Raw genomic sequence first — 12,176 nt, 5'->3', positions numbered from 1 at the left:
ATGAAATTTAACAGATTTCTATCACCTGAAGCAAGTATCTTGGAAGTTTGCATTTAAGTATCAAAGGAAAATGGTGTTGAACTTTTTCTTCATACACATGACATGAATTTCAGGACATTTGGAAAAACAAGACTGAGTTCTTAGTGTAGGGCTCTTAACAATGTGGAGATTTTCTTCCTCTGTACCCTTCCTCCAACTTGAAGACCCAGTTGAAAATAGAAGAAGAATCGCTTACTTCCTAGCATCTGGGTAACCGTAGGTACCTAGGTGTCAATACCCAGGTGCCCAGGGTCTCCCACTGGTGTCCTTTATTTTGTACATACCTGAATAAGTGCAACCTTCATACATATATCACAACTGGGTCTTTAATAGTGACTGATAGATATCCAGAGCGGGGAAGAGACAATAAACCACAGATTCAACAGATTTGAGGATCCTTACAATCCTTAAACAAAATGGAAACAGGAAATCATACCCATGTGCTCAGAATGAAACTGTTAAAATGCAGTTTTATTTATTTCTGAAGTATCTAGAAACAATTATTACCTTCAAAATAATAAGAATTAAAGTGAAATGTCACTCTTTAGCCAGACAATGAAAGAAATTAATGTTTTTGTCATTAATATGTCAAATATATGATAATTTTTAAAATATTTTTTCAAACCATAATTCAAAATGATAGATGTACCCCAGTGTTCACTGTAGCACTATTTACAGTAGCAGAACATGTAAACAACTTAAATGTCCACGGGTGGATGAAAGGATAGAGATGTGTGTGTCCTTGGAAGAAAAACTATGATTAACCTAGAGAACATATTGGAAAGCAGAGACATTACTTTGCTGACAAAGGTCCTTATAGTCAAAGCTATGGTTTTTCCAGTAGTCATATATGAATGTGAGAGTTGGACCATAAAGAAAGCTGAACCCCAAAGAATTGATGCTTTGGAACTGCGGTGTTGGAGAAGACTCTTGAGAATCCCTTGGACAACAAGGAGATCCCATCAGTCCATCCTAAAGGAAGTCAACCCTGAATATTCATTGGAAGGACTGATGTTGAAGCTGAAACTCCAATACTTTGGCCACCTGATGCAAAGAACTGACTCATTGGAATAAACCCTGATGCTGGGAAGGGTTGAAGGCAGCAGGAGAAGGGTATGGCAGAGGATGAGATGGTTGGATGGCATCACCAACTGCATGGACATGAGTTTGAGTAAGCTCCTGGAGTTGGTGAAGGACAGGGAAGCCTGGCATGCAGTAGTCCATGGTTTCGCAAAAAGTCGGACACAACTGAGTGACTGAACTGAACTGTGTATATGTGTGTGTGTGTATATATATATATATATGCATATGGATATGTGTACACACACACACGATGGAGTATTACTCAGCCATAAAAAAGCACAACCTAATGCTATTTGAAGGCTTCCCTGGTGGCTCAGATTGTAAAGAATCTGCCTGTAGTGCAGGAGACCCAGGTTTGATCCCTGGGTCAGAAAAACCCCCTGGAGAAGTATTCTTGCCTGGAGAATCCCCATGGGCAGAGGAACATGGCAGGCTGCTGTCCATGGGGTCACAAAGAGTCAGACACAACTGAGTAGCTAAGTACACGATGCCATTTGCAGCAACATGGACCACATAGACTCTCATACCGAGAGGAGTCAGAGAAAGATGGACATCATATGACATCATTCATGTGTAGAATCTAAAATGATGGTACAAGTGAACTGATTTATAAAACAGAGATAGAGTCACAGATGTAGAAAATGAGTTTGTGGTTGCCAAGCAGGGTTGGGGTGGGGGGCGGGAATGCTCCCTCATTGGGTCATTGCTTTTAGACAGATGGATTCTCTTCCACCTGAACTGTGGTGGGGTTGCAGTGGGGTGGGGTTCTCCTCATCCTACCCCCTGGATGACTCTATCATGAGATTTCATTTATAGCACCATATAATACTAGAAAGGACCTGAGGATATAGAATACATGCTTATTTCACAGGTGTGGAGGTCAAGATCAACAGCGGCGATGTGACTATCTTAGTTTAACACTAATACATAAGAACACTGACTGGTCTGCAAGTTGTCCAGGAGGAGCACATGTTAAATATTTTATTATGTTTAGATTGGGTAAAAAATAATTTCTTGAAACCCCCATAAAAGAAGAAGGGAGTTTTACACAAAAATGAATCAACTGTGGAGTACTTAGCTACATAGGAAAATCAAACATTTTATTGCATTAGGCGAGGCTCCCAATTTTTCTTGGTTTTCAGTGTCCTTGATGGCTCAGTAATTTTTCACAGCACTCTTGGATAAAAAGAAGTTGTTCATTAAGAAGATGGGTCCAAACAACTTAGTAAGTATTTATGTCTTAAAAACTTATTAGTTGTCTGAAGAAAACACACACACACATATAAATGATAAGATATATGCTTATTTAATTCTTAACTCCAATACTGAAGGACAGGATGTGTGTACCTCTTGGGCACTACATGACTTCCCAAACCTTGGAATCAGATTGTATATTGCAATTATCATTTCCTGTTCCATGTCAATTTTCACACCATGTTTGCTTTTTTATCACAAGCACCAAAATAAAAGATATATGATATATGCCATTGAAAGGAAGACAGCATGATTTAGTGTTGAAGCTCTGAACTAGTAGTTAACACAGGATCCAATAAAAGTCAACTATTATCATGTTTACCTTGAAAAATTTAAATATCCCACTGGAGTGTCTGTGGGGCACCTTGGCACAAAGATTGGGATCCACAGTTCAAAATTTTTGTTTTGACCTTAGAGGACTATCTTTATTCATGGTAATCAAGGGAAAGAGTTTAAACCTTCAAAACAAAATCAGAACTAGTTCCCTGCTACAGTAGAATATTTTATGCAAAAAAGCTCTTTCTTCTTTCTGTCTTTTAAGTTGCATAACAATTTCCTAACGAGCCTGCAGAGTTGTCTTCACACTGCATTTAGCTCAGATCTGGGAAAAAAACCTCCAAAGTCATCCACTTAGTTGCAAACCATTCAGTGCATATTTGGAATTTGTTTTCTTTGCTTTGATGATATTTCAAAGAAGGAGGCAAGAAAGTATAGCCTATAAAATAAAGAACAATTTCAACTGAATTTGCTGTAATAATCTAATGCACGTCCATAGTAGTAGTGTATCATTGGAGTAATTTTCCTTCTAATGCCTGATCCTCAGGGCACCATATGAGGCAGGCAAAGGCATCATCAGTATTTCAGTTTGGCCTCCCGTGCTCATTTAATACTGGTAGTAAAGAATCGAAGCATTAATTGATAAATCAAAATGCTTTGCTGAGTACTTTCCTTTATCAGCATTATGCCTCAAACTTTGGAATTCAAGAGAAGTATAAAACATGTTTCCTCCCCTCCAAAGAAGAATTTAAGCTAACTGTTGTGAAAGAAGGTACACACACACATAGAACAATTAATGAGTTCTTACAGGAGACAATGACAGACAATGGGTTTACAGAACAATTAAAGTGGAGAACAACATATAATAACCTAGCAGATGTGCAGTGCTGCCAATAAATACAAAGTGAGTTAAACCACAGAGAGGTCAATGTGTCTGCAGTCCTCTGGGGGTTTTATCCTCAGTATAAGGTCACCAGTTGAGAATCTCAAAGACACTCCACCTTCAGTTACCTAATTTATATCTGGAATAATTAGGAAGGCTGAAATGATGATTAAGAGCATCTTTTTAGTTTCAGTTTTGATATTGTCATTAATAGGTAACCTGTAGACAAAGTTGACTGTTGTACAATCTTCACGTGGCAATTAAGAGATTCTGACTCTTAGAAAAATAGAATCCGATAGAAGAATTCTCTGTTATCTACTAAATATGTGTCCAGAGTTTAACATAGCTAAACTGGGGGCAGGATTTTTTTTTTTCCTAATGGAAGATGAAAAATATGAGTGAAAGGTGGGTAAAAGAGAAATCCTGGAATCAGAAGCTACTCCAGCCACACTTAGGAGAAATATCACCTCTCGAAGACCAGAGACAAATACGGTAGAGCAGACAATGAACTGGTTCAGGTACACTATCGTTGGAAGGCAGAGGCCTCACCACTGGACTGCTTGGGAAGTCTCCAGCTATACTTTCAGATGCAACTTGTACCAGTCCCCAGGTGGGAAAGTAGACAGCATGCAGCTGAAGTGTAAGTGAGATGACAGATTTTGGACTCAGCATTAAGTGTCTATGTGGATTAGGGAGGGTACAAGGTCCATAGGCTCATCATGTAATGACAGACAATGCTGTCATTACACACCCCAAACACCTTCCCATCAAATACTCTGAGGTGAGTGGGCATCTTTTTTCACCTCTCAAATGTCATTTTTTCTACAGTTGGGTACACTGTGTCCATTTTTTTTCTTATTCCATATTCTCTTCCTTGGCTATATCACCAACTCCTACGTCTTTCTATCTAAAATTTAAATACTAAAAGAGACAAACACCAACTTTTACCTTTAACCTGCCATCCCAGACTCTGGATATTTGACACCTCTGTCTGGAAACTCAGGTTCAATAAGACAAATTTGAAATGATTGTTTTCCCTAAGTCTGACCCTCTCTGTACACCTGTGTATTTCCACTCGTAGGAAATAAGCATTTTCTTCCCAGTCTCCCCATCAGAAATTCTGGAGTCATTTCTGACTCCTCCCTCTTGCTTATGGCCATGTCCAGTCTGTCTTCCCTGATCATTTCTTTTACTTTTTCTCTATTTCTTCTTTCCGTCCTTCCTTCCCCCCTTGAGTGCACAAGGTAAGGCCATCCAATAACCCCCTGATCACAGTCACAGTGGAAGCTGCTGCTGGGGGAGGGTGCACCCAGGGGGGCTTTCAGCACTGTGGAAGTGGAGAATCCACGCAGAAGGTGGTGCTAACTGTAAAAGGGGATTGAAGCGCCTCTCATCACTGATGAGAACCAACTGCGCAGCCCAGGGAACTCTCCTCAGTGCTCGGTGGTGACCGGAACGGGCAGGTCGGGGAAGAGGGGATACATGTGCACGTGGGGCTGATTCGCTTCGCTGTGCAGCAGAAACTAACACATTGTAAAGCTACTGTCCTCCTGTAAAAGCAAAACGATCAAGTGCCGCTCATCACATCGGAAGCACTGAGAGTGTAGACCCCACAAAAAGAACGTGAGGGCCAGAGGAAACGCAGAGAACTGAGCGTTCCATTTACCAATCAGAGAGTTACAACGTCCCATGGCGGCTCCCAGGGCTTTGGTGGTTATGTTAGAAGAAAGTAACACGTTCCATGCAAATCAAGTGAAGAAAGAGTTGCATCTTAAGAAACTCATCTTAACCAAGTGCATAAGTCCGGCTGGCAGAGGCCTTGATGTAAGAAATTGACTCCCTGCTGCAAGGCCCTAAGAAGAGAGGCAAAAAGACAGAGAGCTCCCAGTAGAGTTCCAGACTGTCGGAGCTGTTCCTGTAGGAACCCCGATTGAACAGCTATTAGTTTCCTGGTTTAAAAAAAAGCATCTGGAAATTGACTAGAAATATAGGATTATGCTCACTTTGTATTATTCCTTTCTATATCACCATTGCAGAATGTGGGATTATTTGTTTCTTGAAACATTTTCTCAGCTTCATAAAATCATAGAGTGCAGAGCCCCTCCTGGAGGAGGACGTAGAGGAATATTGGACATGATGAAAATGTATATTTTTATGAGGGTGGTGGTTACATAGGTGTGTACTCATGTGAATTAATTGCTGCACATTTGGGATTTGTATGTTTAATATAATTTGAGAATACATTTTTAAAAAGATTACTCCCTCTAGATATTGAATGTACAGCTAGTTAGTGTGACTTATTAGAACTTACCTATTAGAGTTAAGATTCTGGGGCTCAAATGTACTAGACAAAGTTCTCCTCTCCAATAATCACTTCAGCATTAGGAGGTTCTTGCTGCAGAAGCCTATTTCTGTCTGTGTGTGCAACAGACTGCCACATACACATGAGAAAAAGCCACGATACAGCCCCACAAGTCTCTAGTTTACATTTGCCTGTGCCCAGGCTGTCAGCATTTATTGAGGGCGGGAAGTAGTCGTTTTTCAAAAAGCCTTTTATTTATATTGGGGTATAGCCAATTAACAAAGTTGCAATGGTTTCAGGTGAAAAGCGAAGGGACTCAGCCATCCATGCACAAGTATCCATTCTCCCCTACATGCCTCTCCCATCCAGGCTGCCGCCTAGCCTTGGGCAGAGTTCCCTGTGCTACACAGTAGGTCCTTGTTGGTTATCCATTTTAAATATAGCCGTGTGTACATGTCCATCCCAAACTTTCAACATCTCATCAGGCTCCCTCCTTTCACCCTGGCCACCTTTCTCTTTCTCTGTCTCTCTGGCCTTGGCCCCTAGGAGAGTCCACACACTTGTGCTTCCGGTTAAGTTGGTGCTACACACACCTTCAAGTCCCAGCAAGCACAGGCAGCCTCTAGGGCCCTTGACTCCTCATGCAAAGCCCTTCACACTTCGTGATGGCGCTTCCTTTTTCCTAGAAATTACTTTTCTCTTTCTATTGCTCTGCTGAGGCCAGCTCAAGGCCAGAGAACACTGAGTGTGCTGATGACAGATTGGATGAGAGAGAAGGTTGGAAGGAGGAATGGCGAAGAAGATGAACTAAGTTCCAAAACAGTGACTTTAATTGCTTTTGCCTGTAAAATAGTGTGGGAGGACAGCTAGGGTAAAAATGAACGAAGCGCTATGCATTACTGAAACCAGCCCAGCAGCCTCTAATAATGGGATCTTTCATGATTTGAATTATTTCAGATTCCTCCATTAACACCCCCAAATTATAATGTTACATTGCATCAATGTTTGTTGCGGTTTTATCATGATAACAACTAACATATTGTACCTACAAGCACCAATGAGTCTCCAGACAGTTCCAGAAAGAAACATAAACTCTAATATATACACTAATTAGAGAAAACCCTTCTGTCTCAACCAGATCTAGAGAAGGAGTAAAAATGTACTATAACTGTGTTAAATTTAATATAGTTGGCAAAAGTGTTAGTTGCTCAGGCTCCACTGTTCATGGAATTCTCCAGGCAAGAATACTGGAGTGGGTTGCCATGCGCTTCTCCAGGAGATCTTCCTGACCCAGGGATCAAACCCACATCTCCCACATAGCAGGCAGATTCTTTACCGTCTGAGCCATCAGGGAAGCCCCAGTAGTTGGTAAGGAAGGTGTAAATGCGAAATAACACCAATACTCATTTAAAAAAAAAAAGAAAAATATGTAGTGCCCACTTTCCATGGATAGTAATGGGACATTTTAGGAATTATCTGGCGGTAGATGTAGAAGTTGCTGCAGAGGGAACTCTTGGGATGTCTTGGATTTGGGTAGCAGAGTTGTTTCTGGTTCTCTTTCTGATGAGCTGACACAAAGTGGCCTTGGAGCAGTGAGCAAAGCATGAGCTTTGGATTTAGAGTGACCAGGCTGGCTGTATTTCTCAGCCTCACTCTTCTCTAGACCACTGAATTTAGAAATGTCACTTGGACATTGTGCTAGATGCTAATCATAGGGTGATGGACATAAAAAATGACATTCCTACTGTTGTAAAAGGGTTTTCCAGGTGGCGCTAGTGATAAAGAATCCACCTGCCAACGCAGGAGACAAAAGAGATGCAGGTTTGATCCCTGGGTCAGGAAGATCCCCTGGAGGAGGAAATGGCAGTCCACTCCAGTATTCTTGCCTGGAGAATCCCATGGACAGAGGAGCCTGGCAAGTCACAGTCCATGGGGTCGCAAAGAGTCAGACATGAATAAGCATCTGAGCAGCTCTTGTAAAACTTACACGCTGATAGTTAGGAAATAGACATCGAACAAAGAAATAAAAAGACAAACAAAATAATATTAAACAATGCTAATTATCAGAAAATAAAACTAAGAATTAGGATAGAAAATGAGGCAGATGTTGCTATTCCTCTGTATCCTAAATATTTGGAAAAGTCTTCTGCAGTCACTGTTTATGCTCATGAATTTTCAGCGAATGATGTAGTTACCTTCCAGAGACCCTATGGAAATTTTATGGAAACATCAATAGTTTCTACCTCTCCCTGGACTCATTTCCCTTATTTACAAAATACTATCAAACACTGGTAGCTCATCTATGACTCATTTCCTGACATTTAATTATTGTTCACTAAATCATTCTCCCAAATAAAGAAAAATCGTGTAAAGGGATTTTAGAAATATTTTCTCATGATTTACTTAGTTTATTGGTAATAACACAGAATCCCTCAGTAAATAAAAGAAACCGGAAAACACACTTGAGAATGGGAAAAGGATAAAAACAAAAATAATTACAGCTACAATTTATTGATCACCTATTAAAGTCAAGGTTTATTTGAGGTTGCGATATATTTGTTCTGAGTTGTACAATAGCCTTCCAAAGGAAGCACCATGCCTAAATGAGGAAACATATTGAGACAATTTTGTGGTTAGCCCAGTTCCACACAGTGGGCAGTTTTCAGGTTTGTATCCTCCTGGATGACAAATACATGCTGTTTTTTTTCCACATCAGCCACTGATTCTTCAGTTCTCTGGCATCCTCTGGGTGTCTAGCAGTTCAGTTCAATTCTGATACTTTCAGAGTTAGCTCAGACCCTGCATCACACCAGACAGCCCTGTTTCAGACACAGCAGCCACAAACAGTTTACCCAGGCTACCCTAGGTGGCGCTAGTGGTAAAGAACCCACCTGTCAATGAAGGAGATCTCTGAGATGGGAGTTCGATCCCTGGGTGGGGAAGATCCCCTGTAGAAGGAAATGGCAACCCACTCCAGTATTCTTACCTGGAGAACCCCATGAACAGAGAATCCTGGTAGGCTATAGTCCGTGGGTTTGCAAAGAGTTGGACACAACTAAAGTGACTTAGCACAGGCTACTGCATATCTCGTTTGAGCATTCTTTGGCATTGCCTTTCTTTGGGATTGGAATGAAAACTGACCTTTTCTAGTCCTGTGGCCACTGCTGACTTTTCCAAATTTACTGACGTATTGAGTGCAGCACTTTCACAGCATCATCTTTTAGGATTGGAAATAGCTCAACTGGAATTCCATCACCTCTACTAGCTTTGTTTGTAGTGATGCTTCCTAAGGCCCACTTGACTTCACATCTCAGGATGTCTGGCTCTAGGTGAGTGATCACACCATCATGATTATCTGGGTCATGAAGATCTTTTTTTGTACAGTTCTTCTGGGTATTCTTGCTACCTCTTCTTAATATCTTCTGCTTCTGAAAGAGATGGGAATACCAGACCACCTGACCTGCCTCTTGAGAAACCTGTATGCAGGTCAGGAAGTAACAGTTAGAACTGGACATGGACCAACAGACTGGTTCCAAATAGGAAAAGGAGTACGTCAAGGCTGTATATTGTCACCCTGCTTATTTAACTTATATGCAGAGTACATCATGAGAAACGCTGGGCTGGAGGAAGCTCAAGCTGGAATCAAGATTGCCAGGAGAAATAACAATAACCTCAGATATGCAGATAACACTACCCTTATGGCAGAAAGTGAAGAAGAACTAAAGAGCCTCTTGATGAAAGTGAAAGAGGAGAGTGAAAAAGTTGGCTTAAAGCTCAACATTCAGAAAACTAAGATCATGGCATCTGGTCCTATCACTTCATTGCAAATAGATGGGGAAACAGTGACTGACTTTATTTTGTGGGGCTCCAGAATCACTGCAGATGGTGATTGCAGTCATGAAATTAAAAGACGCTTACTCCTTGGAAGGAAAGTTATGACCAACCTAATTAAAAAGCAGAAACATTACTTTGTCAACAAAGTAGTCAAGGCTATGGTTTTTCCAGTAGTCATGTATGGATGTGAGAGTTGGATCATAAAGAAAGCTGAGCACCGAAGAATAGATGCTTTTGAACTGTGGTGTTGGAGAAGACTCTTGAGAGTCCCTTGGACTGCAAGGAGATCCAACCAGTCCATTCTAAAGGAGATCAGTCCTGGGTGTTCATTGGAAGGACTGATGTTGAAGCTGAAACTCTAATATTTGGCCATCTGATGCGAAGAGCTGACTCATTTGAAAAGACCTTGATGCTGGGAAAGATTGAGGGCAGGAGGAGAAGGGGACGACAGAGGGAGAGATGGTTGGATGGTATCACGTACTCAATGAACGTGAGTTTGGGCGGACTCCGGGAGTTGGTGATGGACAGGGAGGCCTGACGTGCTGCGGTTCATGGGGTCGCAAAGAGTCAGACATGACTGAGCGACTGAACTGAACTGAACCACATATCTCTGCTCCACTGACTGCAATGTGGGGTTCCCCATGACCACCCCTCAGGCTCAAGACTTTGCTAGAAGGAGTCATAGAACTGAGGAAAACACTTTAATTGTTATTACATTTTTATTATGAAAGATGTAATACAACTCAAAAGTAGTCATGTGAAAGAAATGCATAGGCCAATATGGGGCGGTGGGGGTGGAGGAGGGCTGCCCTGTCCTTGACGAATGAGCCATCCTCCCAGAACCTCAATGTGCTCACCAGCCTGAAGGCTTCTGATCCTGGTCATTTAAGGGCTTTTTATGGAGGTCTCATCATGCAGAGGAAGAGATGGCTGGTTAGCATCACCAACTCAATGGACACAAATTTGAGCAAATGCCAGAAGATAGTGGAGGACAGAGGAGCCTGGTGTGCTGCAGTTCCATGGGGTCACAGAAAGTCAGACTGACTTAGCAATTGAATAACAGCATTATGTAGGTGTGATTGATTAGATTATTGGCCATTGGTGATTGAACTCAGTCTTCAGCTCCTCTTCCCTTCTCAGAAACTAGGAGGTGGGGCAGAAAGTTTCTCTAAACAAGGTTTGTTTTTTCTGGTAACCAGCTCCATCCTGAAACTATCTTGGAGCCCCCTGGGAAGAGTCGGTCTCATTAGCATAAACCCTGGTATCTTTGAAAGGTGCTTCTTATGAATAACAAAAGATGCTTCTATTCCTCTAATGACTCAGGAGGTTCCAGAGGTTTTAGGATTAGGGGATTTTTGCCAGTAACCTGAAATAAAAACCACATCTATATTCCCTATCATGCCCAGTGGTGGAGGTGGAACTAAAGAGGAATGCTTCTTCCACACTCTTTCCTTTGCATTGCAGAAGTCTTCAAAAGGCATCTTTCACACCTAAGTGTGGTGCTGTGCCTACTCCAATTACAAAAAAAGAGATTTACAAACTAGTTGGAAGAAGCTTATTAATCACCTCAGGCAAGGTCCATACAAGTAGCAAAACTCAGTGCTAATGAAGAAGGAATTCATAGGGCCTGGACTCCATCTCAGGCCTGTCTGTGCTGATTGTGCTCGGCCACCTCTCCAGTGGACTCTGAACTCTCTGCTTAGTGCCTGTGAAAACGACAATGGAAGGATAAGACCCCGTCCGGACAGGGGAACCTTGAAGATCATATCCAGGTTACTCATCACCTAAGAAAAAACAGACACTAATCACCCCTGCCTCCAGACACTATTTATCAGAATGTAAGCACAGGCTTATCGGTTATTAACTATTTGGAATGTAACTGCGGGCTTATTGATTATTGACTGTTTGGACACGTACACATGGGGTAGTTGGTGGGTTTAGACACGTACACATGGGGTATAAAAGATTTTCACAAATGCTGGACGGGGTCCTTGGCTAAGAGGAGACTCTGCCTTGGGCCCGCCGGCGTAATAAATTGCACTCCACTATCTGCATTGTCCTTCTGAGTGAGTCTGTTTCCCGGAAAGCATGGCTATAGCACTTAAAACAACATTTATTTTCTTATAGTTTCTATGGGTCAGGACTCCCACACGGCTTAGATGGGTCCTATGTTCAGGGACTTTTCAGCCTGTGATCAGGATGAAGTCAGATCAAATGAAGTCAGCATTTGTTTTCTTCATCTGTGTCTCCATTTCTGCTTTGCAAATAGGTTCATCTGTGTTGTTTTTGTAGATTCTACATATATGTGTTATTATACAAAGTTGTTTTTTTTTTTTTTTTTTCTGACTTACTTCACTTTGTATGACAGTCTCCACTTTTATGAGGTACCTAGAATAGTCAAATTCGTAGAGTCAGAAGGTGCATTGGTAAATGCCTGGGGGTGGGGGTGGGGAGTAGTGGGGGGTGGGATTAGTGTTTAAAGGGATCAGAGTTTCAGTCCAGGAA

At 41.7% G+C, this 12,176-nt stretch overlaps 1 pseudogene; it reads left to right on the top strand.

Annotated features, from left to right (window-relative positions):
- Positions 1 to 5,224: 5,224 nt before the first annotated feature.
- Positions 5,225 to 12,176, top strand: part of LOC133050538 (mediator of RNA polymerase II transcription subunit 6-like) — a 55,954-nt pseudogene continuing 49,002 nt past the window's right edge.

The sequence above is a fragment of the Dama dama genome, chromosome 32, assembly GCF_033118175.1.
Source record: "Dama dama isolate Ldn47 chromosome 32, ASM3311817v1, whole genome shotgun sequence".
Taxonomy (NCBI): domain Eukaryota; kingdom Metazoa; phylum Chordata; class Mammalia; order Artiodactyla; family Cervidae; genus Dama; species Dama dama.
The sequence above is the reverse complement of the archived record's forward strand: the minus strand, read 5'-3'. Positions and strand labels throughout refer to the sequence as shown.